The following is a 21,998-nucleotide window of genomic DNA, read 5'->3' on the forward strand; positions in this document are numbered from 1 at the left end:
GAGCGCCCCCACAGGCAGTGTCGGGAACGACCGCCGCAACGCGCCTCTCTGATCTCACACCCGCACAGCCCAGGCTCCCACCAGAGATGTGCCCACGTGCAGAGTGGACGTTCAGCTCTGCAGAAGAATCACCTTTCATTGCGCCAAGATTCCTTTCACTCAGTGTTGAGAAGTGAGTCCCACCAAGTGGATCTGTCCTTATGGGGCCCATGGAGCCCGGGAAGTTTCAACAGAGAACGCCGAGTTCAGAATCCGAGAGAGAAGTGGTTAACAGAGCTGTGAACCCGATCCTCAGAGAAAGCGCAAGAGGGAAGCCAGCCAGCACTGGGGGGAGGGGGACAGCATTTGCTGAGGCTAAGAGGCCACAGTGAGGACCGCTGGCCACTGTGCAGCTGTGCAACCTGGAGCAAGCCCCTGACCATTCTGAGCGCAAACCCTCCTCTTCAAGTTGAAGATGGCCCCAGTGCCCCCCTCCGGAATTGCCAAGATGACCTAAGATAATGGATGGAACGCTGCGGGTCCAGGGCCTGCCAGAGGCAACCATGAGCTTCCTTGGTGTGAGCCTCCCATCAGCACAGGGGGATGAGGAGGCAGGAGGAACATCAGAGACAGAGGGAAAGGCAGGTTTGAGTCGGGCTGCAGAGCTCTCCATGCCACGCCACGCCACCCCAACGGGTGGAGCTGGGCACAGAGCCTCTGAGCAGTCTTCAGAGAACCCACAGGGTAAGACAGGGCCCAGCCTAAGAGAAGGGGACCCACGAGAACCAACCGCACAGCAGGAAAGATCACCAGGGGAGGAGACACTCTGGGGACCTGGGCTCCCAATACGTGCCCTCCAGGCTCCCACTTTTGGAGCTGTACGTCGCTTTCCCTGCTGTGTGGCATCAGAGCTCAGTGTGAGGGCGTCCATGTGTGTGCTGACGGACTGGACGCCACGGAGCAGCTCCACGCCAATTCACCGTCACGTGGGTCAGCGTCTGTCTCTTAACAAGAGCTTTGATCTAACTCGCCTGATTCTGAAACATCTTCCCCTGTTTGGACAGAAGGCTCCAGGGGGAGTCTATCTGGAATCCTCCAGCAAGGGCACCGCGGCGTCGGCCAGCCCTGGCCGCTCAAAGATGCTTCCAGGGACGCAGCTGCTGCGTGTGAGTCCCCTGCCCCTCTGCCTGCCAAACACACCAGCGCCCTCAAGGGTGCAGAGACCTTCGCTCTGCGGAGTCTCCACCCAGCGTGCTACAGAAAGCCAATATCCTGTCTGCTTCTGTCGGCAGAAACAACTGCTTTTCAGAACAAGCGAATTGGCAGAAAACTACAGGAGCTCAAGGACCGGTCAGTGAGTCCGTGACAACGTGCAGGCCCCTGTAGTCGCTTTCCAGACCCTGCTGGCTTGCACAGCTACATCTGTAGCTGTTTGCCACCTTCCTCTACCTGTACGTCTGTGCTTGGCAAGGGAGGGGCTGAATAAACGTCTGGGAGCACTTCAGAGAGATGGGGGCCAACGCTGGGCCCGAGCAATCCGCTACTGGGTAAGACATACTCTCAGCCCTCAAGGACACAACGGCGACGGTCGGTAAGGCGGAATGCTAGCAGAGTGTGATGCGTGCTCTGAGTCGGCGTGCGTGCTCCCTGAGCATCAGGGAGACTCCCCGGGAGGGCAGCATTTGGACGGAGACTTCAAGGACGAGCCGTTTTCCCAGGTAGACAGCTGGGGTGGAGAATCCCTGGCAGAAGAACAGCGGTATCCAAGGTAGCGGTGCGAGGGGCCCTGGTGGGACTGGGTGACTTCCAGGAGGCAAGCCTGGGAGGACACCACCAGGCTGGGCAGAGCCTCGGGCAGAAGGCGTCCTTGTCACCCCTCCCTATGCCTCTGCCAAGTCTCATAAGGAAATGAGAACAGGATGGGAGTTACGCAAAGGTTAAGACCCCGCCTGGGAGGCCCGCGTCCCGAGCCAGGTGCCTGGGCTTCAGTCCCGGCTCCGTTCCCATTTCCAGCTTCATGTCCAGGGAGGCGGCAGGTGATGGCACAGGTAGTGGAGTCCCTGCCACTCCCATGGGAGGCCTGGGCCAAATTCTGGGTGCTGGGCTTCAGCCTGACCCAGCCCCAGCTGCTGCAGGCACTGGGGGGAGAAGGAGGAGCAGCGGTAAACCAGAGGATGGGAGATCTGTCTCCAAATGTCTGTCTTCCCATCTTTCAAATAAACTAGGGAAATAATTGAAAAATTATGCAAACAGGGACATCAGCCCTCCAGGAAGTGGGGCCGTGCCCTTGTCTGTGTTCCCTCTCCCCTCCTCCCCCAGGGAGAAAAGCCTCGTCTAGTGTGGCATGAGGTCAGAGGGCTGGCAGTGGGGCCCCTGTGGGCCGCGCGTTCTTTGGTGTGTGGCTGGACTGCAGCTGCAGGAGTTTTCCTCTCTCTCTCTCTCTCTCTCTCTGGTTGTCTCATCTGGGGAGCCGGGGCTGCATATATTCCATTTGAGCTGAGAAAGCTGGGTTTTGTTCACAAGTCTCCAGTAGCATTTTCCAACCACGTCTCACAAGGCAAAAAAAAAAGAGAGAAAAAAAAACCAAATAGGCTTTGTTGTCTGTTTCTTTTCTATATTCCTCAGTTGCCTTCAAACCTGGAGGAGAATGCCCAGGTTCATTGCCAGATGAATCACAGCATCAAATCCCGGTAGCTCCAAGCGGCCCACACCTGCCGTGTCTCGTACTCACTGCATGGGCTCAGCCGCTGTCGGCCAGGTGGCTCAGCTGATGTGGGCTAGGCTCGCCCAGGTGTCTGGAAGCTGTAATGGTCTTGGCTCTCTGTAGGCAAGCCCTGGCACGTGTCCACAGTCACGCAGGAACACTTGGGCCGCATGCTACGGAACACAGCACGTGGCAAAGCGTGTTCCAATCCGGTGCGGGAGGGGTAGGTAGGATGGCGGCCCACAAGCTGACTCATGAACCACATGAGAACACGTGGGACCCATCCCAGCTCCACTTTTCCTGCTGAGGCCCACCTTGGAAGGCAGCAGACAACGGCCTGGGCACTTGAGTGTTGGAACATGGAAGACCTGGATGGAGTTCCTGGCTCCTGGCTTTGACCTGGCCCACCCCTGGCTGTTGTGGGCATTGGGGGGGGGGGGGGGCGGACGAACCAGTGGCTAGAAGATCTCTCTCTGCTGTTCTGCCTTTTGAATATAAATGAGTAAACAAGCTTGTAAAAATTCATTGGGGAAATAGATGCACCTTTTTTAAGAAAGGAGCTTCAAAGCGCAGGCAACAGGAGGGTCGGAACTGGGGAACCGCATCACCGCTCTCTGAGCCACCATCACTTCTGCCACCATCCTGCACCGGCACCACTGCCCCCAGGGCTGGAGTGCCCACCTCCTCGTGGCCTCTCTGGCCCTGGGAAGCTCCAATCCGCCCAGGCCTTCCCCTGCGATGGACGTGAGCAGAGGCAGGGGACAGCATGGCTTTCATTGTCTACATAGGGACGCCAGCAGCCAGGGCAGGCAGCAGCTCCCGCTCAGGTTACGGGGGCCCAGGCTCTTTGTCCCACCCCGGGGCTTGAGTGACAGATGTGTGCGTCTCTCAGCAGCTGCCAAAGGCCGGGTTTGTCTTTGATTTCTCCCCAGCCACACAACCCGCAGCTTCCTAACGCAGAGCCTCCTCCAGCACCCGGGCTGCTCAGCTCCCTAGCTCACCCCTGAAGCTTAATTAAAATGAAGATGAAGTGCTCTCCGTGACGGGGCGCGCTGGGTGGCAGCCACCGTGCCAAGGACCCCGGCGGGCCCTCTCATGTGCACAATGCTCCTCGGCTTCTGCTCTGGCGACAGAGGCTTCCTCCAGGAGCCTCATTATAATTCCTTTGATAATTAAAACAACAGATGTTATAATTAAGAGGCTCCTCATTAAATCACAAATAACTGAAGCTTGAGGTTGGGTCCTCCCTGAACAGTGCCGTGGAGTCACCTTTGGAGCTAAGAGGGAAGGCAGCCAGGCCGGGAACACTCGGGAGGTGGGAAGGCCGTGGCGGGCGTCCTGGGGCAGGCGGCGAGGACTGGTGCATGATGGGAGTGTGGGGGAGAGGCAGCTTCCGGCGGTTGGGTGGGGCATGGAGGACCGGCTCTGGGGGCTCTGCCTTGTCCTGCTGTTCTCTGGCCCTCAGGGATCAGGTGCACGGGGAGCGGCCAAGGCAAACGAGACCCCGAGACTTGAGGCAAGGGCTTGGACAAGGGCTCTGTGTACTCGGTTCTCCCGTAGACCACACTGCTCCACCATCCCTGCATGAGCCCAGCCTCTGAGCTGCCACACCTGGGCCCCGGGGAGCCGGTGAAATGCACCTGGGCCTGGGGTCTGGGGGAAGGAGGTGGTTGTAAAGCCCCAGCCCGGAGTCTGCAGGGAGGGAGCTGGAGTGTGCACTGGCTGAGTTGCCACGAGGGGCTTCTAGGAGGCAGCTCCATGGGGAGCCCCGAGTCTGGCTGTGGCTGCGGGCTGGTGGCCCAGCAGGGGTTGGGGGGGGCATTGGCACTAGAGCTGGACTCAAAGCCCACAGGGGCAGTGCTGCTGTCCTCGGCCCTCTCCCGCCACTGCCCCACTCTGGCTGTGCCATTGGATGAGCTCTGAACAGCCCTGTGCCACGGGGAGGAGCCAGCAGGCCTCTGCCAGTCCCCTCACCTCCTCCCGCACTGTCCTCAGGCCATGGCGTCTCTCTCTCATCCTGCTTCCTCGACGGTGAACCAAGGGCAGAAGCCCTGAATGCTCATGGTGACAGTGCGTGCTCCCTGGTGTGCCAGCACATTCAGAGTCTTGCTCATGTCCGCTCTTGAATGCTCACACGACCCCGTAGGAGGGCAGGTGGAGGGCGGGCAGATCAGCTGGTAAGAGCCTGCAGCCGGGGAGGGCCAGCCCAAGGCCGGGCCCTGCTGGTTGTTCCGCCTTGCCAGGGTGGGGCAGGCACAGAGGGAGCCAATGCTCCTCCCCAGGTAGCCTGAGCCAGGCTAGGGCATCCGTTTCACCAACGCAGAGCAGCTCCAGGTTGGGTAATGGCGGGCACGCGAGAAGGGAGCCAAGGCCGCCACTTCAGCCTGCAGCATGGGAGAGGGAGGGAGGGGGAATGGATGAGAGCCGTCCTGAGTCTCAGCCCCGTGCCCCGCCCACAGAAATACAGAATAGATACGGGGTGCGGGGAGGGGCGGGTGGAGGGACAGACTGACAGAGCTGTGGATAGCTGACATGGCTACCACTTATTGAGTGCCAACTGCATGCTCTATCCATTCCTTGCAAGGCAAGCTTCGGTACCCTTGCCTTATCAAGAGAAAAGTGCGGTGAAGTGATTGTCCCAAGTACACACCCCCAGGGAGTGACAGCGCTGGCCTTTGAGCTCTCGCACCTCCCAAGCTGTGTCCTGCCTGCTGCAGCACTCGGCTCTTGGGGAGCGGGAGTTAGGGTGAGCTCACCAACTCTGTCCCCACGATGCAGCCAGCGAGCATCCACGTGCCGTCTGTGCCGGCCCTGGGCTCTGAGAGCCATGGAGGTGACCACGGCTGTGGCCACTGTCCTGGAAGAGTCAGAGGTGCTTGCGTGGCCGGCGGGAAGTGCTGGGGTCAGGGCCAATTCCTCCTGGCTCTCCCATAAGACTTTGCTATGTGTACGCTGGGTTTTGAAGGCAAAGGAGGAGTCAGGGCAGAGAGAGGAAGAGGTGTCCCAGGTAGAAGGAACAGCAGGTGTTCCTCCCCAGGTAGCCTGAGCTCAAAGAGGCGTGAAGATAGCTTAAAGGGCAGGCTTCCCGCTGGTGACAGCGATGGCCTGGGGTGCCAGAGAAAGAGAAGAAGCACACGGGAAGGCTGACCACGTGGTCCCGTGCACCTGCCCCGAGCGCAGCGGCACACTGGGGGCCCAGGAGAACAAGGTGCTGGCTGCTCCAGCAGGCCATCTGGGTGCTCTCCCCCAGGGTCTCCGCTTCCCCACTCATCAGACACAGAACTCTCTGGCACCCTCGAGTCCACGCAAGCCGGTGGGTAGGAGGTTTGTCCCCTGTGGTGATCTAGCTGGGATGTCGTCCAGTGGTCCAAGGTACACGCACAGCCTCGTGGTTCACATGTGTGTGTGGGGGGGTGTGCCTCTGGGTGGCACCAACAAAAATAACTTGGACTGGGTGACCCAAATAAAAGACACTTAGTTCTCACCCTTCTAGAGATTAAAGCTTGAGGTGCCAGTGATTCCAATTCTAAAAAAAAAAAAAAGTGTTTATTTATTTGAAAGGCAGAGCAACAGAGATAGATATAAACAGATATCTTCCATCCGCTAGTTCACTCCCCAAAATGACCACAACAGCCAGCCCTGGGGCAGGCCAAAGCCAGGAGCCAGGAACTCCATTTGGGTCTTCCACATGGTTGATAGGGGCCCAAGCACTTGGGCCATCCTCCGCTGCTTTCCCAGGTGCGTGAGCAGGGAGCTGGATTGGAAGTGGAGCAGCTGGGTCTCAAACCAGTGCTCATATGGGATGCTGGCATTGCATGCAGAGGCTTAACCCGCCGTGCCACAATGCCAGCCCCTGAGACCTGGCTGCTCACTGGCTACCAGCTGGGGACTGTCCCTGGGGCTGGGGGCCACCCAAGGCTCTGGCCCTCTCCTCAGACAGGTAACAGTGACAGTTTGCTTTGACAAGGCCAGCAAGAGGGTTTCTCTGGCCTGCTGAGACGGAGCTGAACAATGAGTATAACAAGGTGTGACTCTGCATCACCTTTGCACTACTCTATCGGTTAGAAGCCACGAGGCCCCGGGGTCCCCTTGGGATGCGCCTTCCCTCTTCCCAGTCCTCCTGTTGGGCTCACGGTCCTAATGCATGAAGAGGAGACCCTGGAGGGGAGGGGAGGGGGTGAGGGGATTTCTGTCCAGTACCACCCTGTCCACGCCCGGCAGGGAGCGCAGCCTCGCCACTACACAGTAGGGGACAGACACAATGCTCTCTGGCCTTGGCCACCCCCGACCTCTGTCCTTGTCTTCATGTCCCTGTCCCTTCCCCTAGAAGAGGAGCAACTTCTCTGACAGGTGCATCGGAGGGGAGGGCCTGGGCTGCCGAACTCTCCTCCTTCCTTTACGTGTGGGCCGGCGTCCTGCTCCCCAGAGCTTGTGTGTGGTGCAGGCGGCTGCTTCCCGGGAAGGACCCAGGCGAGGAGGCCTGGCGCGGTCCAGCCCTGCCTGCGACTCTGTGTGGTTCTGAAGCCCAGGACTGCAGCACAGCCGAGCCGTTGCCTCCGAGTCAGCTGCTGAACACACCCTGGCTGATACTCTGATCTTTTCTGCAAGACTTCTTGGTGTCTCTCTGTGGATTCGTCCCGCCCCAATAACAATCACAGGCATCCAGACGAAACAAGAGTCTGCATTTCACTTGTCGCCATCGCAAACATTTTCAAGTGAAGACACGAGTGGGCGTATGGCCAGTGGTCAGGATGCAGCTGGTGGTACCCGCATCCCATATGCAGGGCCTGGGTTCGAGTCCTGCCTCTGCTTCTGATCCAGCTTCCTGCCAATGTGCACCGTAGCAGGCAGCAGGTGATGGCCCAAGAATGTGGGCTCCTATCACCCACATGGGAGCTCCAGACTGAGTCCCAGGCTCCCGGCCCAAGCTCAGCTGACGTAAGCATTTGGGGACTGAATCAGCAGATGGGAGATTGATATCTCTCCCTCCCTCCCTCTCTCTCTCTTTCTCTCTCTCTCTTTTCTGTCTATCCCTCTGCTTTCCAAATAAATGAAAAATGAAGAAATACTAAAGTGAGAATAGTCAGGGATAGCAAGACATTCACGGTTGTCGGGAGCATGAACATTCTGGAGAACAAGTTGGGAATAACAGGCAGGGCCTTAAAATGTTTATCATCAGTCATTTAGTTTTATGATTTGAATAGGAAAGAAATCTGAGAGGGAAAGAAAGCCTTGTGTGCAAAGATTAATTCCAGAACTATGAATAAAACAAACCTTGAGACCAAGCCCTTTCTGCTCATCAATCAGAGAGGGGCAAAGTCCAGCATCTTGTTGATTGGCCATTATGTAGTCAGATGGTTTTCAGTGAGCATTCAGTGGTCGCAGAAATGATTGGTACAATGTGAAGAGGGAAAAGCAGGGGAAAATTCTTTATTTTTATTTTTTAATTGTCCTGTCATTTTAAAGGCAGAAAGAGAGAGAGAGAGAAATCTTCCACTCACTCATTCACTCCTGCAACAGCTGGGGTTGGGCCAGGCTGAAGCCAGGAGCTGGCAACTCCATCCGGGTCTCCCTGGCAGATGGCAGAGACTCAAGGACTTGAGCCACCCCTGCTGCCTCCCAGGCACATTCGCAGGAAGCTGGATCAGAAGCGGAGCTGGAACGTGGATGTCCCAAGCGGTGTCTTAACCCCTGGACCAAACAGAGAAAACTCTGGAGCACGCAATGCCAGCTTGAACTTGCGGAAGAAAATGATTTGGTTAGTTCTGTGTGGTGGTTACGAGCCCTCTGTCTTTTTTCTATCTTTCGTGTTTGCTGTTATAAACACATACGTTTTGCCTGCCCATACCCAAGGGATTACATAGCACAAGACACGCACAGGCCCTCCTGTTCCAGGGGAATGCTTTTCCTAAATGATTGAGTGAGTGAGTCCCAAGACAGAGCAGCAGCGAGAGGGAGAGGCACTGAGAGACCTCTTCCAGCTACTGGTTCACTCCTCAAATGGCTGGAACAGCTGGAGCTGAGCTGATCCGAAGCCAGGAGCCAGGAACTCCATCCGGGTCTCCCATGTGGGTGCAGGGCCCAAGCACTTGGGCCAGCTTCTACTGCTTTCTCAGGCGCATTAGCTGGGAGCTGGATCAGACAGTGGAGCAGCCGGGACTCAAACTGGTGCTCCGACAGGTGATGCTGGCTTCGCTGGTGGTGGCTTCACCTGCCGCACCACATGTGAGCCCTCTCCAGGGGTCGCGGACATCATCAAGGGTCTGATCTCCAGAGCGTAGAGAGCGTTGCCAGAGGTTCCTGCAAGAGAGTCACTCCTTGGTCTTGCAAAACAGGATGTGGACTTCCTGCAGCTCCCCCGGTCCTGGCGGAGGCGGTGTCCTGGCTGGGGGGCGCCCCTCCCCCGGAGTGCTCCTGCTCTCACCGCTCCCCCTGTGGTTTCTCCCAAGAACTCTCACCAGGCCCTCCTGGAGCAACAGCTTTGTCTCCTGAGGCCCTGTCCTCCTGCAGGGAGCTCCAGCTCCTGGGGCCCTCGGCCACAGCGCAGAAGCCTTGGGGTCAGTGCTTCCCTGGGACTCACATGCCCGTGAACGTGGCCTCGTCCCGTAGGAATCAGCAGGGCCGGGCAGCTCCTGGGCCTTCTGGCCTGGTGGGGAGCCCTTGTCACTAAGGAAATGGCCTTGGTGCTTCACTCTAGAGGAATAACAGGAAGGTGGCCCTGCAGACGGTCGGAAGCTGCTAAGACAGCGCCAACGAGGTCAGCAGAAACTGCAGGGCTGAGAGCCATGGCAGCCAGGTGCAGCAGCCAGGGAGAGGGGGGCCCAGCCCTGGTCATCTCAGCCACAAGTCCTAGCTGTTGGGTCCCTGCCTGGGCAGCCACGGGAGAGGAGCTGGGGGATTTGGAGAGGGGCCGGAGGTCCACGGCCTGTGCACTTGAGCTTGTTTTATGATAGTCTTGCAATGAAAAGGAGCACATGGCCTGTTTGAGACAGAAACTTTCACTCTCCAAATATCCTCAAAGCGGAAAAGGTAACTCGCGTGGACTGCAAGGGCAGGAGGCCATACAGACACTGGACAGGAGCCGGATCTATTAGCGGCTGGGGTGAAGGGGAAGTGAGGGCTTGGGCAGTGGGGCACGGACCCCAGGCTGCTGCAGTGGGAAGGGGTGAGCCAGCCATCCCGCCGGCCGAGGCACAGTGCAGGGACTGGGGCCTGGCTCTGCCTGTGTTAGGGGCTCAGCCCGGGGCTGTGACCAGGCCAGGCCCGGGTCCCAGGCTGCTGCAGTGGCTTCATCGGAGGCCAGGGATCTGTGTCTGCTCAGTGACCAGGGTCAAGGTTGGGTCTGTGGATGGCCACTGGGTCTGCTGTGGCCAGCATGGGGTCAGTGTCCCTCGCGTACATTAGGGGAGTCAGTGGCTTGGTAGGAGAGGAGCAAGGACTGGCTGTTGCCCTCTGCCTGCATCCAGCCGGGGAAAAGCACAGTTCTCAGAGACAGAGGACTCCAAAGCCAGCCCTCCCTCCCTGCTTCCTCCTCTCCCGCTCTAGGCTCATTTGCATGGCCTTATCCCTTGATGTACACTTTCCAAGCTCAGGTAGGTGTGCCCTGATGCGGTCTGGTAAGGAGGGTGCCTGGCCCTCACCCCAGGGGCAGTGCACAGTCCTGCGGGGAAAGAGAGTGGCCGGCGGGAGTGAGAGCAGTTCCATGGGCTGTGGCCCCAATTTGGAGACTCCCTGTGCTCTGCAGAGAGGCAGCTCCAGATGGCTTGGGCAGCCAGGGGAGGCTTCTTGGAGGAGGTGGTGTTTGTACTGACTGGTGAGACTCTGGCAGGCAGGGAGGCCAGAACCCAATCCCATCCGCAGACACACAAAAACCTGGCAGAGCTACCATGAGCCTTTTCGAGATGCAACTTGACTCCAGACACAATATTTTGATCATATCCACATAAGATGAATCAGAAACATATGCATTAATTTCCCCTTAAAAATATACACTGTTTTACTTGGCAATGTGCAACAAATGTAAAGCGACTTGAGAATCGCATGGCATCCAAGACTGCCGAGCTCACCAGCCCGAGCCTCTTGCAGCCCGAACCTGGAAGCCGCTTCTCCCGTCCACGTGTGGCGGGGCCTGAGACAGCATCACCAGCCACGGGTGCTCCTGCTGGCGACACCCCAGCACCCCAAAGCTCAAGTCCAAAGCCAGGGTGGAGCTCAACGCAGCCCTCCTAGGAGCCTGGCCCGTCCTGGCTAAGCTCACGTCTTGGGAGAAATCAGAGAGGCCCGGCAGGCATTTCCAGTGCGCATGGTCCTACTGGCCCCCACTGAGAAGCACTGCTGACCTGCACACAGGGAGGGGGTGTCACCGTCAAAGTCTGGTCCTTCTCAACTCCTTGCATAACCGGAGCAGCACCCGCCCCACTTTGGCAGGACAAGGGCCCACCGAGGCGACGCTCTTGGTCAGGGAACAAGGGGCCTCCCCTGGGGGCGGGCACGCAGCAGAAGGCCACGGTCATTCCTGCAAGCAGGTGCTTGGGTACACAATTCTTCAGAACACCTACGTCAGAGATGCTGATTCAGGAAACAGATCTGTAGGCGAGGACGAGGAGCTGCACCAAGGTACTCCAAAGCCACCGGCTTCCAGCCACAAGAAGCACTTGGGATCTGCCATGGTTTCCGTGGGTCAACTTTGGAGGCTCCGGGTCCCTTGCGGGGTTGCCGTGGTCTGAAGGGTCCCCTCGAGCCAGGGTCCTGCTTCCGCTGGGAGCTACTCACGTGGCTGGGAGGTCGGACCTCGCCGTGGGCTGGATGCTTGCGTCCCCTGAAATTCCTCTGCTGAAGTTCTACCCGCCAAGTGATGGAGTCAGGAGGCGGGCCCTCGGCCACCCTCGTGAATGAGGTGAGGGCCTGTCCTTGCCTGTGCCACTGAGGCAGAGCTGACACCCATGCACCAGGCACTGGCTCCCAGCAGGGCGCCGTGCCCGCCAATGCCACCTTGATCCTGGACTTGGGGCTGCAGAATTGTGGGAACGGGATTTCTCTCCTCTCTGAGTGCCTAACTGAAAGGCATTCTTCCCACAGCAGCTTCTGTGGACTGAGAGCTGGGCTTTGGCAGGATCCCTCCGTGGTTCTCCCCGTGGGCCCTGCCACAGGGCTGCCCGAGTGTCCTTGTGATATGGTGACTGCCAGAGAGGTTGGAAGCAATGCTACCCTTCCTGAGCTGGGCTCGGTGGCATTGGTCACAGAGGCTGATCCTGACACAGGGTGACAGGAGCCTACACGAGGCCACAAAACCACACAGCCAGGGTCGTGGGAAGCCTGGAGGCTCCGTGTCCCAGGTAACTTGTACCCCTCCAGCCGCTGTCCCGCGGAGGCAGGGAATCGCCCAGGCGCCCCGTGCCCTCTGCTGCTCTGTTGCAGGCATCCACAGCCTCTCTGCTCCTGCTCATCCCCCGAGGCTGGTCACCCAGCCTGAGCCTGGTGTGTGGTTTACACCAGGCTGGGTGGCAATCCTGGGTCTGAGCCCTGGCCATGCCACGGCTGACACTGCCACAGCCACAGGCACGTGACAGAGGGCTGGCGATGGTCTGTCCCAGAGGATGCCCGATTCTCAGAGGGGAACAGCCCAGGTGCTGCTCAGTGCCCCACTCCCACAGCTTTCAGAGCGTGGGTGGCGATGCCGGAGGGTTGGAAGACTTGCTGAGCGGCAGGAGGTAATGCAGCCTTGTCAGTTGCTTCTGTTTTCTCAGAGAGTTAGAAAAGTGAAGTCCTCCGTCTGGAGAAAGCCTCCCTCAGGGCCTGGCTGTGTGTCCTGGACCAAGGTCAAGGGTAGGAGGTTCTGTCTGGGAGGTTCTTCCTGTGACAGCGTCTCGGGCAGGGCCCAGGCCGATGGCTTCGGCGAGAGCCCGCTGGCACGGTCCTCCTGACCACCGCACCTTTTGGAGCCGGGCCTGTGGAGTGCTGAGGACAGTGTCTGGTGCGCAGCAGGTGCTGGCAAGGGATCCACGGGGTGGGGGTGGGGGAAGGGGTGCAGCGGCGGCTGCAACAGCTGCTGTCTCCCCAGCCACTCCTGGGGGATCCTTCAGCCAGCAGACGGGGACGTGTGGCGGGCAGTGGGCGGGCGGTGCCCAGCGGGTCTGGAGCAATAGCCACGGGGCCGTGCGGGGATGGCCCGGACCTGCCTCAACCCCAGCAGCCACGTGGAAGTTCTGGTCGGGATCCCGCACTCGCACAGAGTGCTGGGTGTGCCCAGAGCCATCCACCGCACCCACCGTTCGGCATGGGGACACTGAGACCCAGCGGGAGGAAGGGACTAGTCCCCCACACACCAGGACTCTCTCCCACTCTGCATTGCCTTGTTCTCTGTATAGATGTCCAGGTTGTCTCTGCAGAGTCCCCTCTCCAGCATTCAAGTTTCTCCTTTGATTGATGTCCTAGATGTAGGCATTCTAGTCTGGGCCACAGTAGCCTCTATAGAAGTTGGGGTCCTGGCAGCTGGTGCTATGGCATAGTAGGCTAAGCCTGTGGTGCTGGCAATCCATATGGACACAGGTTCGAGTCTCGGCTGTTCCTCTTCCAATCTAGCTCTCTGCTATGGCCTGGAAAAGCAGCGGAAGATGGCCCAAATGTGGGCCCCTGCACGCACACGCGAGACTCACTCAGAAAAAACTCCCGGCTCCCAGCTTCGAATCGCCCCAACTCCAGCCATTGCAGCCATTAGGGGAGTGAACCAGCGGATAAGAAGACCTCTCTCTCTCTGTCTCACCCTCTGTCTGTAACTCTACTTCTCAAATAAATAAATAAATCTTAACAAAAAGTTAAGTTGGGGTCCTGTCATTCCTTGGAGATAACAGACAATCCAAGAGGTGGGCTCTGGGCTCTGTGGAGTTCCAAAATGAACATGGCACAGCCCCCACCTCCCTGAGAGGAGCTCAAGGGGCAGCACACGTGGCAGCCACGCGAGGAGGGACGGTCACTCGCCGCCCCTGGAAACCAGAGTGCAGCAGTGCCCGGGGCGGGGCTGAGCCGCTGTGTGCAGAAGGCTGGCGATGGTCTGCCCCAGAGGACGCCCGACTCTCAGAGGGGAACAGCCCAGGTGCTGCTCAGCACCCGCACTCCCACGGCTCTCGTGTTGCCTGGGCCGGTCAGCCTCACCCACAGCCGCGCTCCTGCCTGCTCCTCTGGGGGAAGGCAGGCCAAGGCCCCTCATAGTTAATCCACGGCAAAGCCCGCCCAGGCGCAGGTATTAATTAAAGCGCAGATTAACTGTCAGTCCCCCATATCAGCGCCAGGGCTTAGGATCGCTTAATACAAGGGTTTGTTCCACGGTTTTGCCTTGAGAAGGCAATATTGATCAGGACTCCCTGGCCTGGAACTAATTGAATATTCACCCCCAAACTGCACAGCTTATGCCTTCTAAGGCGTCCCTCTCACTGGTGAGAGAGAGGGAGGGTTGGGCAAGGGAGAGCCAGAGAGCGAGAATGGAGGCCAGGAACGAAACGACGAGTGTTTTTCTCGTGCCTGAGAAACCAGACATGACAAGCCAGATAACACCTTCATCTCCAAACAACTCCGGATCCCTGGGAGACAAGCTTCCTGGTGCCCAGGCTCACCACGACGTGTTTGCTGTGCTGCAGTTTTAATGAAGGAAGCTTTCAGTATGTTAATCTTGGGAATAAACAAATGTGAATTTGTTCCTCCCCATGCCGTCTCCCTTCCCACTGCAGCGCCAGCGGCACCCGCCACTGGGGGGTACAATGCCAACATGACGGCCCTGCAGCTTGCTAGGGGACAGAGTGGGATCCTGGGAAATCTGCTGGAGCCGAGACTGGGGAAATGGGGCTGGGGGGCTCCAGGCTCTGCCTGGGTGGCCACAGGCAAGACCCCATGTGTCTGGAAGGGCAGACACCTGTGAGTCGGGCGTCTTTCTGACTGCAAGCTGCTGGCCTGGCCCCTTCTTGATGCACCTGCATCCTGACCACAGCTGGCCAGAGACTGGGGGCCTGAGCCAGGGCCTGCTACAGAGTAGATGCTTCGTGTATGTGTGTTGAATGAATAAAAGAGCTGAGCTGAGCCTTGGGTTTCTTGCTTGTCAAGTGGAGGCAAGAGTTCCTTTATCTCAAGGTGCTTGGGAGGAACAGACCAGCCGTAGGTGAGGAGGCACCAGTTGCCCACCACGGGCCCTGCCGTGGGCACACGGCAGCCCTTTCAAAAAGTTTCCCGGTCTGGGCTCCGAGGAGTTGTGGCTCCGCTGCCGAGGGCTGCCTGCTGCGCCTCCCCTGTCGCAACAGCCAACAGGTGCTGCGCTGTTTGCCTTAAACACTTGAGGCTGGAGCAGCAACACCGCTGGGTGCAGGAGCACCCTGTCTGCCGTCAGGAGCTGGGCGGGAGCCGTGAACACACCCCCGCGCAGGCAGTGTCATTAGTGTAATTATTAGGGGCTCAATGAGGCTGGGAACAGCGCGTCAAGCTCACATCTAAACAGAACCTTTCCAGGTGGGTGGGCAAGTTTGCCTGCTCAGCGTTCTCCCTGTGTTAGCACTGGGATTTCCCGATTTGAACTCAACGTGTAGGGAAACAGACTCACTGCCTTTCCCCCACCTCGCCCCAACTTGGTCCCTGGAGGGCTCTTAGTGGTCTAAGAAGTCCTGTGCGCCTGAGATGCCACCACCAGCCGTATCTGCCTGGTGGCCGCGGCTGCTCACCGCACCTGCTCAGAACTTCCTGACCTGACGCCTTGCTCCCTCCCCAGCTGTTACCACTGTCTCGGGTGAAGGTGCTCGCCTGTTTCCTGGCTTCAGCCTGGCCCACCCCTGGCTCTTGTGGCCATCTTGGGAATGAACCAGCAGGCAGAAGACCTCTTTCTCTCTCTCCCTCTACCTCTGACTTATGAATAAATAAATAAACCTTTAAAAAAAGGAGGGCCAAAGCCGGGAGCCAGGAATTCAATCCAGGCCTCCCACATGGGAAGGGAACCCAGGTACTTGAGCCATCACCACTGCCTCCCGGGGTCTGTGTGAGCTGACTCTGGAGTCTGGCTCTGGAGGCAGCAATGAACCCCAGGCCCCTGGTGTGGGGTGTGTGCACCTGCACCTCTAGTCTGACCTTCCCCTGAGAGTCTGCGTTCTCCGCCTGCCCCAGGTGCTGCTGCCACAGCTCAGTGGCTCCCCCTTGAGGCAGCAAACGCTCCCGCCTGGCCTCTGCCATCGCTTGCTCTGTGTCCCGTGCCCATTGCTCTCCTTCAGGACCTCCCCAGTCCAAGACTGACCGGGTTCTTAGGGAAGCCCCAGAGCTGCAGGACTCCGAGCCCTACTCAGACTGAACAGTGTAGGCTCAGCCCTGCTGCCCACCCGGGGGTCAGTGAGTGATGAGGTCCCTGCCCCGGGTGCCCTGTTCTCTCCCAGATTGGAGGACTGGGTGCTTTGGACATTGAGTGACTAGGAGAGATGAGGTTGCACAGTGACAGCTAAGCATGGACTACAGAATCCCAGAAGTGCGCACACACGCACACACACGCACACGCACACAGGCACACCCCCGTCCTGAGGCCTGGGAGTGCAGGGCTGGGAGGACTTTTGCAGCCCAGCCTCACCTTACAGACTGGGAGTCAGAGCTAAGAGGGAACTCGGGCCCAGGACACTGATTCTTCCCTAAGGCTATCACGTCCAGTTTCAGGTACTGGGGACCCCAAATATTAATATCATCCCCCACTGATGTGCCACGTATTGGGGTTCACCGATCAGAGGCTGGGGTGTGCCGCATGGAATATCACGGGGAATGCTGCTCCCAAGGTACCGAGGGCACCCTGTCCCAGCTGCTGGGGCATGCTCGTACCGGAAGCTGGGGCTGAGTGACAGGGCAGCGGCAGGTGTTACAGCCGCATCCGGCCCTGACAGAGGGGAGCAGTCCCCGCCCCAGCTGCCTGAGCACCCAGTCCCACTGTTCTCTGCTAATTCATGCAGGCTTCCACACCCACATCACCAACATCGTGAGCCTCGAGCCCCACCTGTCCCCCTGCAGCAGGGCAGGGGAAGGCGACAGGGTGGCAGGGAGTTCTAGCCTCAGGATGACCTGCGGTTGACCCTGGTGGCCCCCGGTGTGTAGCCTGTGTCCTTGTCCTCGCACCACAGTGATGCAGCCACGGCCTCCACGGTGCCACCTTCCAGGAGACGCGAACCCATTTCCCTCCCAGGGCCATGAGGCTTGGCCATCAGCCTACTGCGGATTTGGACAGCTCGGCTTGGACTCTTGCTCTTCTGCCGTCTGCCGTGAGAAGACTGTGCAGGTAACCCTCGTCCCTGGGGAGGCGGGGGTGCCTGGGGTAAAGCAGCCCACAGCCTGGAGCCGAGCCCGGACAGCCACGCCGTCAGGGAGAAGCTGGTACTTATTGTCACCCCCAAGCGCACACGATATTTGTCACAGAGCGCGATGGCCAACGGTGGCTGACGGATGGCCTGTGGGACCTCTGGCTGCCTACTTCCGTTTAATCTCTGTGGAATGCAGTTTCGTCATCTATAAAGAATGGGCAGTAGCCCTTACCTTGCAGCCCCAGTGTGATGGTTTAATGGGCTCTGACATAAGTAAAGCACATGGCACCGTGCCCGCTCCGCAGACGGCTCTCAGAGAGCAGGGCTCTGGAAGAGAGAGGAGAGCACTCGGTGATCGGTGAGGGCCCGACTTCACAGGGAGGCTACGGGGCCGTGGGGACGGCCTGGAAGTCTCATTCCTGGCGTGCGAATTATATCGGCTTCAGACGCATCTTTGGGCAGAAATCCAGGCCACGTCCAAGACAGGGTGGAGGGGGCGTCCAAAATCTCTTCTTCCCGCCTGTCAATCACAGAGCCTCCCTCCTGCCTTCCTGACCTTGACCTTCTCTTGGTTTCTTGGCAACAAAAGCAACTGTGCCAAGCTCCTGTCACCACAGCGAGACAGCGGTGATGGCATTTCATCGCCAGGACACTGGAGCCGCAGGGGCGGCGCACGCACCTGTCTCGTGACCTCACTGCTGACCCCACCGCTCCAGACAGAGACAGAAGTGCAGGCCCCAGGGCAGAGATGACCTCTGCAGGGACCCCCAGTGACAAGTGACTCTTGGTGAGCACCCCGTGCTCTGCTCCCCTCTGGGGCCTTGGGCAGGATGGAAACCTCTTGCCCAGGTCAGGGTTGGTCACAGGGGACCCCAGGGAGGGCACAATGCAACACCTGCACCAAGGGCCAATTCCAAGCCCAAGGTCTGGTGGACTTGTGTGCACAATTCAGGCTTCAAAATTAGAAGCCGGCATCATGGTGCAGTGGGTTAAGTTGCCAACCGTGGTATCAGCATCCCAAATGGGTACTGGTTCAAGACCTGGCTGCTCCACTTCCCATTGAACTCCCTGCTGATGTGCCTGGGAAAGCAGTATGAGATGGACCAAGTGCTTGGGGCCCTGCACCCATGTAGGAGACCCGGATGGAGTTCCAGGCTCCTAGCACAGCCCCAGCCATTGAAGTCATTTGGGGGGTGAACCAGAGGGTAGAAGATCTCTCTCTGTCTCTCCCTCTCTCTCTGTTACTCTACCTTTCAAAGAAATAAAATACATCTCAATAAAGAAAAGATTAAGGTGGCCGGTGTTGTGGTAAAGCAGGTAAAGCTGCCACCTGTGATACCAGCATCCCATAATGCCAGGAGCCTGGAACTCCACCCAGGTCTCCCACGTAGGTGCAGGGGCCCAAGGACTTGGGCCATTCTCCACTGCTTTCCCAGTGCATTAGCAGGGAGCTGGATGGGAAGTGGAACATTGGGGACTTGAACCTGTACCCCAGTACGGGATGTCAGCAATGTAGGCTGCAGCTTACCCCTGCACCACAGCACTGGCCCCTGTGAGGTTTTTTTTTTTTAAGTTTTATTTATTTATTTGAAAGTCTGAGTTACAGAGAGAGAGAGAGAGAGAGATCTCCATTCGCTGGTTCACTCCCCAGGCAGCCACAATGGACAGAGCTGTGCCGATCCAAAGCCAGGAGCCAGGAGCCTCTTCCAGGTCTCCCATGCAGGAGACCCTCCTGGCGTCCTCCCCCTTGCTGGGACAGGGGCTGCCACCACGGAGATGAGGAATAGAAGGAGAGGAAGTGAGAGCAGGAACCCCCGGGCTCGGGCCTCCAGCACTGCTGGGAACACGGGATTGGGGCTCGGCTACAGAATGGAGGGGTCAGGAAGGGCACCTGGCAGAAACACCAGCAGGCTTGCTTGGGAACCAGGCAGCCAGTGGGGGCGGGGAGGGGCTTGCGGGCTGGCCCCAGCCCTGCTCTGTCAGTGAGGCGAGGCGTGGGGCAGGGGAAGCAGCCGTGGAGCGGCGGAGGGGAGGGATGCCTGGCTCTGGGCCTCTCCACTCCTCCGGGAGCCACAGGCTAAGGCCAAGGCAGACCCCAGGATGCCAGGCCCATGACTCTTGGCCAGGGCAAGGGCTAGAGAGCCTGCAAAGAGAGAACAGGGGAGGGCTTGCTTAACTGGGCCGTGTGCTGGACACTTCCTGTCACTCATCACCTATCATCCTTGAAAGAGTGCTGATGGGGCTGCACAGCTGAGCTGGGGCTTGGACCACAGCAATCAGAACCCCACGTGTGTGCTCACTGCCTGTGCCATGCTGCTGGCAGACCACGGGCGCACCTGTGAGGCTGGGCCTGGGGGCGGGGGTGGTGGTGGCGAAAGCACAGGTGAATTCTCTGAGCATGAGCAGAGCGTTGTCAATCAGCATCTCACTGTCCCTGGGCTCTGTCTCTGGCTCCAGGAAACCAATCATCCCAGGAGAAATCCAGGCAGCAGAGCCCCTGGTCCTTAAACCACCATGCAAACCTCCCAGACACATGTGCGAGCCGACCACGTGGGCCAGACACTGGCGTCTGTCCCTGCTGCAGCCAGGGACGGAGAGGCAAGGCAGCCCCCTTCCAAAGGGCGGCATTAAACATTGAGAACCAACTTCGCCCTCTAATCGTGGTACCTCACCCCAGGGGGTGTTTCTCGGCCCATTATCACATGGCGTGGTTGGCTGACTCTCCATTTGTCACAGCAAACATCAGGCATATGGTAATGGTCCCGTAAAACATGCCCTGTTGGGTCTTAATGTCTATTTAATGACACCTGCTATGAAGGCTCCCATAACTGAACTCCTAATGGGAGATGAGGGGATATTAGGTTTTGGAGAAGGAGCGCTCTCTGAATGGCAGGCTGCCTCTTCCCGGGAGGCCGGCGCCTGCTGGGGCGGGGGCGGGTGGCTGTGAGGCAGTCACAGCTTATGGGCAGCAGGGACTCTTAGAGATGAGCTGGCTGCAAGCCCTCTTCGCCCTAATGGGGAAGGGGAGGGGGAGGCTGAGGCCACGGGGGACAGGGACGGAAATAGTTCCGGTGGGGACAGCAGGAACACCGACCTTGATTTCCTGACCATCGATCTATGTTCAAAACGAATCCAAATGACTCCGTTTCTATTTCGGGTGGGAGTAGGCAGTACCTCTCTCCCCGGTTGCTCTTCCCGCATCTCTCAGCCTTGACTGTGGCCCCGAGGGAGCGGCAGAGGGGGTCTAGGGAAGGGGAGCTTTGGAAAGCAGAGGCAGATCTCACGGCCCACGTGAGCGTCTTACCCTGAAGACGGCGCCCTTCTTGCAACACCGGCTTCCGCTTCCGTTCCTTCGCCCCGCGCTGGGCCGAATGCTCGGGGCTGACCCCTCACAGCAATTCCCAGAGAGAATCGCGACAACAGCCTCCACCCCGCACGCTCGTCCGTGCCTCTTGCTGGCCTGTGAAGCTCACTTGTCACCGGCACACAGTGGTGACACTGGCTTCTCAGGCCCTGCAGCTGCCCCTTGGGTCTCTCGGGCACTTGCACTAGGGGACAGTCTGCTGCCTCGATTCCCCCTGGAGGGGCTGACTTAGGGGCCACGGCAGGGAGTCAGGCAACAAGGAACAATTTCCCCCAGTTTCTGTCTCTCGCTGGCCTGTACCTTACTCCACCCCCTTACCTGCCAATCCAGCACACCTGACTCCCATCATGCACTCCGGGGCCAGGAAGGAGATGTCATGACGAACACTTGTGAGCTGAGCTCCATGTGGAGATGCCATGAGCTTTCCCAGAAGGCACCACGTGCAGTAAACCCCACCCAAACTCCACTCTGTGTATTCCATCAGGCAACTAACCACAGCCTAATGCATACAGGGGACCCCTGGAGTGGGGAGCCCCCCTTCTTGGCCGTCTCTCATGCTCCCTCCTTGTGGGCAGCTCCCATTCTGGGGCCCCGGCCTGGGGAGCTTCTCCCTTGGTGGGGTTGCCCACACTCACACCTGGATGAATGTTCACTCTCTCACTCTAAATAATCCTGCTCTGATGACTGCACTCCACCTGAGCGAGAGCCTGGAACGCAAAGGCTGGGGGACACATTCCTGCCACCAGGCCACCCATGGACGCTGCTGTCACAGGAGGGAGCCATGGCAGCCCAGCCACCCACGGCCTGCAGCTCCCGCTGGTGCATTCCTGCAAGTTGCATGAGAGACCCAGTTACTTGGGTGCAAGGGTGTGCATTAGCAGGAGCTGGAACAGGAACAGAGCCAGACGCAAAGCCAGGCCCTCTGATGTGGGACGAGGGTGTCCCAGCACCCACCTCTAGTCGCTATCATCCATGGAGTTTTATGAATGAGGGACTCGAGGAAAAGTGCTGCTTTCTTGACGTCTCCATAGCCAGAGATGGAGGTGCCGAGGGTGACGGGTCGCTGTGCAGCTCCTGTGCAGACACTAGCAACCTGCAGAGGGACCCCCATCTGTCGTCACCTGGCCTTGCACGGTTAACAGGCCTGATGGCCCATGGGAGCCTTTATCCACAGCCTCGTCAGAGTCTTCACTCCCTTGTTCCCCTGCAACTCCCAGCAGTGGGGAGACAGCTCAAAGCTCGGAGTGCCCTCCCAGGCACGCCCAAGTCAGCTTGGCCTTGCTCAGCTTGGACCCAGTTCTGCCGGCTGCCAGCCCAGCCACACTTGGCTGAGCACACCAGGACTTAACAAGGTCTGAATTGTTTCAAGGAGTGCTTTTAACAAGTTGTAAATGTATTTCACCAAGTCCCGTTGCTGAATATAATTGATGCGGCTGATGAAAAGCAATCACGGAGCCGCGAATCATTTCTGCCCGTTTCCAAGTGTGTTGCATTCCCCGTCTTCCAGAAGGCACACTTGAAAGGGAAATGCATTTGATATTGACATATGGTAAGACCGTCTTGCCTTTTACTTCTTCCCTGGCTCCTGTGATATGTGCAAAAGAAAAAGGCAAGCTCGTAATGACTATAGATTTTATTTTTTTCCATA

General features: G+C 58.5%; 1 long non-coding RNA gene across 1 annotated transcript; it reads left to right on the forward strand.

The window, feature by feature from the left end:
* The first annotated feature begins 1,271 nt into the window (after nt 1–1,271).
* Nucleotides 1,272–13,496, forward strand: LOC149121226 (uncharacterized). The gene is made up of 2 exons (XR_016224321.1): nt 1,272–1,526; nt 13,265–13,496. It is a non-coding gene; the product is annotated as an uncharacterized LOC149121226 (long non-coding RNA).
* Nucleotides 13,497–21,998: the final 8,502 nt, after the last annotated feature.

Source organism: Oryctolagus cuniculus, chromosome 17 (assembly GCF_051225735.1).
Source record: "Oryctolagus cuniculus isolate XC-2025 breed Fujian yellow rabbit chromosome 17, ASM5122573v1, whole genome shotgun sequence".
In the NCBI taxonomy this organism is placed as follows: domain Eukaryota; kingdom Metazoa; phylum Chordata; class Mammalia; order Lagomorpha; family Leporidae; genus Oryctolagus; species Oryctolagus cuniculus.